Source organism: Chaetodon trifascialis, chromosome 9 (assembly GCF_039877785.1).
Source record: "Chaetodon trifascialis isolate fChaTrf1 chromosome 9, fChaTrf1.hap1, whole genome shotgun sequence".
Taxonomy (NCBI): Eukaryota; Metazoa; Chordata; class Actinopteri; order Chaetodontiformes; family Chaetodontidae; genus Chaetodon; species Chaetodon trifascialis.
In genome coordinates this window covers 19809700-19815699 of record NC_092064.1, presented here as the reverse complement: position 1 = coordinate 19815699, position 6000 = coordinate 19809700, and positions in this window count along the sequence as shown.

Genomic DNA, 6000 nt, shown 5'->3' with positions numbered 1-6000 from the left:
GGAGTCACCATGCAGGAGTGTTGCCTTAATAACGCCATTATAATTGCTTAAATAGCTTTTTATCAACATTCAGATATTACAGGTAAATAACCGAACTGGCATTAAATTACTCTTTATTTTATCGCGTTGAAATACACGGCATCGTGAGCGCCAGATGAGTCCATGTTTGATGTTGTAGTTTGAGTCATCATTATGCATTATGGAGAGCAAAGATCATATAAAAATAATGCCAGGAGGCTACTTGGAAGCCATATCTAAAAAGAAAAAAAAATCCCACCGGAGGGGCAGTCAGGACCAATATTTCCTCTGACCTGTGAGGGACTTAGCGATAATTCACCTAATATTTTATTACATCAACAATCATTGCCTCTCTAAAATCTGCTTGAAAGTAAGGTTTAGACATAAAAAGTCGATTTCCCCCCCATGCACCTATTTGGATTTTATCACAGGCTCAAACTAGTGCTCCTTTTTGAAACTGCTAATTTATACTGCTCACCTTTTCTGTAGAAACTGCATCATTTTGATAAAAGAAAAAAATACATTTAATTTACGAATTCTACATCACTTCACACATTTTGTGATTTGTATGATTTTTAAGTGATCCCACTTAAATGCTTTTGTTCCTTTTTGGATGTGCATAACGGACAGTTGCGAGAAAAATAAAGTTCAAAAATACATAAGTCAAATCTTATTTAATCAGGACTGTTAAAAATACAATCCAGGCTAAACGTGCCTGTCTGCATAAATTGTCAAAACAAAATATCCATCTTCAATCAATAATAAAAATTAACCTTAATAAATTGGAGTTTCATGATACCTGAACAGTATTTAATTTTGTCTTTATTAAAAGGGTGGTTCTACTGTACAGTCTGCATATGCAACAAAGCAGGGCTGCTGATGACCTGCTGAACTTGGCCATTTAAGAATGGGTAAAAGATGGAGTGGACTTACTCTTGGCACAAGGTATCTCCAAGTTCACGATTTTCTCAGCGTACAATAATATGACAAAGAATGCCAGTCAGTATTCTCATTTAAGGCATTATTTCGCTGCACGGATATGAATCAGATTAGTAATTCAAATGAGACTGTTGTGCTTTTAATCCATCCAAATCACTGCTGCAGCAGGGCAGCCCAGTGGTTACACTGTCAATGTGCATACATGCTCTATCCGCGGTGACCTTGAGCAACATGCTGAACCCTGGCTGCTCCTGGTCCTCTGACCCCTCTCAGCTTGTGGATATGCAAAGAATTTCTAATTACGTTGTATGTATGGAGTGCCCTAAATACCTACGTCAAACTGTGCACCTCAACACACATCACACCTCAGCCGCAGCCTCCAGTTGCTCTGCACACCAAGCCTTAGCCGAGCTGCTCAGGTTTATCAGGCTAACACATCTGTTGCACACGTTGCTTTTAGCTTTTTTTGAGAGTTCCCAAATTTGACTTGTCGAGTTTGTTGTGAGGCCTGCGAAATCCATGCCTGCATTCACTGTGAGGGTTTTTTTTCTTCTTCTTCTTCTTGAATGCTCTGAGCCCACAGCCTTCAACAAAAATGTTTAGCTTTATTTTTTTCCTCTCCAATCATTTTCATTTCTTTATAGCCTCGGCACTTTAATTGCATTCACCAAAAATAACACAAGAATTTGCCATAGATAATAACGCCTCTTTTACTGGATTTGTGCGCATACAATGGTGGCCATTTTTATGCTTTGAATTAGCTGAACTTTCAGGTCATTACTTGATTTGATTTGAAGCTGTTTGTGTGTCCCTCCTTGTATAGTATGAATGCTGCTCAGTGCTCAACTGATATGAAGCCTCAATAGCTTTGCCTTATTTTATACTTCACTTGTAGACATAATACGGTGAATTAAAGGCAGGCTTCAGTTTGGCCGTGACACACAGTCACATGCTTTTAATAGAATGTACTGAATTACACTGTAGCCTATACAACACATAGAAACAGCTGCTTCAAGAGATTTATTGTGATAAACCACATAAAAGCAGCACGATTCCTGTTACTGTCGGTGTCAATTACTAATTCTTTCTTTCCATGATTGCATTTTTTTCTTTCGCTGAGCAACTGTCTGCGCCGTGAGGTACATAATGAATACTTTCAAGACAAAATACTGCATATGAACCAATAAATCCTGTGTTTAATCCTCTCATTTCGGTTCCCTTCCGCCATGTTAATCAGTGTTTCCTTAGCTTGGCCTGCATGACTTGTGATGCTACCTATCATTAAGTCAAACCAGAAATACAGGTCTGAGATAATCTGTACAGGTTTAGTAGCTTTGCAGTGTGTGCATTATGCTGTGTTTGTATAGTTTTCTCTTACTCTCACACAAAGAAAGCTCATCGTCAAAAGAAAGAAGATACACTGTTATACCGCAGATATTACTATGAAACATTCAGCATTATCTTACCAATCAATAATAACAAGCGGAAGTAACTCCAAAATGCATTACATTTGTCTCGAGAAATGTGAAAAGGATTTTTTTACTTTGAACATCAAACATCAGTGCCTAAAGGTTTAAAAAAAAACTGTTAGGAGATACAGTTACTTTATGATTTTCCTATTTATTGTATCATGCACATACAAGTGCCCAGCCAACAAGATAGCAAAAACACTGCTGTAAACGTGGTGTCAGACATGAACATAATATTACATCCATATAGCATTACAAAGAACTTTGTATTCTGCGTTCCAACCCAGTTTCTACAAATTGAATATGCCCCTTAGACAATGTTCCCTTCCGATAAACAGCTAGTTTTTTACAATCATCCATCTAAAACAAGGCATCAGAAATGAAAAAAAAAGTGCAGTTCTTAAATCATCACACACTGATCAGTAAAACATGATATTTTCTTTTCATTGATAAACAGTCCAGTTAAGTAATAATAAGTCTCTTTTTGCGAACACTGTGTGACCGTTACAAATCGGTTGATTTTCTACTGCGAGGCACTCTTCTCAAACCCTCTGAATGTCAGCACACACAAGGATTTGACTGAAGCTTCAGTGGGTTCTGGATTACTTTAAAGCAGTAGGGGGTACACAGTGTAAGTCGGAACAAGTGAGAGTCTGAGTTATCAATCCACCTACAAATTATCATGTTCCTGCTAGAGAGGCTCATGCGTGTCTGGCATGAATGACTCGAGAGGGTTTTTTCTCTCCTAACTTGACTTTTCATTACACTCCCTGGTAAAATTAGAGAGGAGGAAAAAACAACGTAAATTGTTCCTGACAAGGACAGCAGAGGGAACGTGTTGGGGCCCACAGATTTGGCCTCTAAAAAGCCTCATCAGTTCATGTACATTTGGTTAAAGTTTAAATATAGAGAAATAAACACACATTCTTTGTGTCAGCGCCATTATACAAGCAGATCTTATACCCCGACAGAGCTACAGGGTATAAAATAAAACAGGCTTTCTGTCCTTTAGCTTTCCCACTTTTCTCTGTTTGTGTCCCTTTTCCTCCTGCTCATTGACTCTGCCTGCAAGGTGCTTTTAGCGGGCCTTGTGTGGCCGGGTTAGAGATGGATGTGTGGCCCTTGGGAGCCGCAGGCAGAGCGCAACACTGATCATGTCAGACAGGCTGGGGAGGCTGCATAAGATCATCATCACCCAGCAGTGGAGTGAATCGCCGCTGTGGCACTTTCACACAACCTCTGACCTATGTTGTAACCTCTGAGGTCATGATCAAGGTCAGGGGTCAGCCAGGGCCTCTGTGATCAGGGAGCTCGCAGGCCCCTCCTGCCGCTTCCTCCTCTTTTTCCCTCTGCACGCTTTCCCTTCGTTGTTTTTTCCTGCACTTTCCCTCATCTGCTATCTGTTTGTCTATCGCTCACACTCTCCTTTACTGGCCGGGACCAATTGAGACATCCCGTCCCCTGGGAGTGCAAAAAGGAAAGCAAGAGAAAATCAATAGGGAAGATGAGTGAAGACCTGGGGGTCCCATCAAAAACTGAATGCTTCTCCCTGTGCTGGTATGATTCACACACACATACACACACACAAACACATACAGTGGAAGGTAGAGGGAAAAATGGGCTTAGAAAATGTACAAAATAAGAGAAAATGATGCGTAAAGCCCACGAAACAGGTTGTGTTTTTATGCATTTCACTTGTAACAACATTAATAAGTGAAATCCTAAAAAGGTGGCTTCCACTGTCCGTATAAAATGACCTGAGAATCCCTTGTGTTAGTTCGTCTGTACTCCTGCCTGTGTTGCATCCATGTGGCCAGGTGCTGCGGTGATGTTTGAACAGAGAAAGATGCGATATTGATCCCTTTGTGCAGATTTCAAGGTCTGCAACAGCAAATGAAAGAGCTTGATGACAAAAAAAGTTCTTTTCTAGCGAGAGCGAGGAGGAGAAACAGAGGCAAACATTCATGCCAAGCTTGGTGTATCACCCCGGCTGTAATTTGAGCTGAACAAAATGTCACCATATCACCAATCAGTGCAACTTTAATTATAGCACATTTCCAGCAACATTTGCATGGTTTTGTGCTGCCTAAAAAAACAGATTAAAATAAACAAGACTAAACTGAAAGAAGACAAACAATACTCATTCCTGTGTGTCATTTCCTGACCTCAGCCACCTCTGCTATTTCTGTGGAAAGACATACATGTGTTTATAATGTTGAGCCTCGCCATGGATCCATAACTTATGAGTTTGCTGTGCTCTTCTTCCCAATTCCAGATAACCCCGGGCAGGACATTAAATGATCGGCTGAAAATAGAACTGTTCAGATGAAAGGGAGGATAAATAATGCAGAAAGAATACAAAACCTCTTATGGGGATAACTAGTCACATACGCACACACAAAGATATGCTTTTTTGGGGGGGGGCTTCACGGTGAAGAAAAGTGAATGGATGTAACTGGAAGGAGGAGGGCCCAGCGGAGACACACATGCTTCTTGCTTCATCTCTCCTCCCACTCCTCCTCGTCTGCCATTTTTTTCCGCTCACATTCAGACTTCATGACATACTCTGTGTCTGTGGGGAGGAATAATGTTGTCCCAGTCACGGCGTGTTTTTCCTGCCCACCAGAGATCAGACACAACACACAGAGCAGGATTTACAACCCCGCCGCCTCATCATTTTTTCATTAGTTTTGATCAGAATGCGTCGACCTGGCTGGCTGATCCTTTTACACAGACAGCAACGTGTCACTGTGTGGTGACTTGCAGTGTTTTTCATTCCTTGTTTATGTTAGATGCCCAAATTAAAAGTATGAGTCATTTATTAAGACTTCTGGTTAGAGGGTGCTGCAATGTTGGGTCATATCTGATAAATAAAACATTCACGACAAACCTTTTCAAAGCCTTGCTGCTGCCTGCCTAATTTCCAGCTGAAATGTTTATTCATTGGCCAAATTAAACATGCATGTTCTGAGAAAAAAAAAAAATCCCAATGTCACCACAGTATGCAGGCTGCACAGGACACTTCGCAGGGCAGCTTTGCGCTTGTGTGGGGGAGACACCTAGTGGTGAATGACACGTGTAGCGTTCATATAGGGATAAAGAGAAGCGCGAGGGTGCTGCTGTGTGGGTCATCATTTTGACAAATACAAAAAGTTTTCTACAGCCCATCCATGAGATCTGAGATAGCTGAGAAATATCTGTTTATTAACTGAAGATGGGTTTCCCGTCCACAGCTCTAAATGAGGCTCCAGTATCCCATAATCCCATATATCCCATATCCCCTTCTGTTTTGACCCCTGACCTCCATTCTAAAAGAATACGCTTGTCGACAAACAGGGAAATTTACAAGCTGAATGAAAAATATGTCTTGCTCTTTAAAAAAAATGACCTCTGCTTATTCCCGGACACCGCGCCCTGAGCAAAGGTGTTTACCCAACCAAAAAGTGCCTGGCGGGCTTCCAGGCCTCACAAAAGCTCCATTCACCAGGAACAGGAACCCAGACCAACGCTGCCACGTCAAAATGTTTGCGCATACAGCACTGCTGCAAAGGCTTTTTTTAATGCTCGGGTTGGA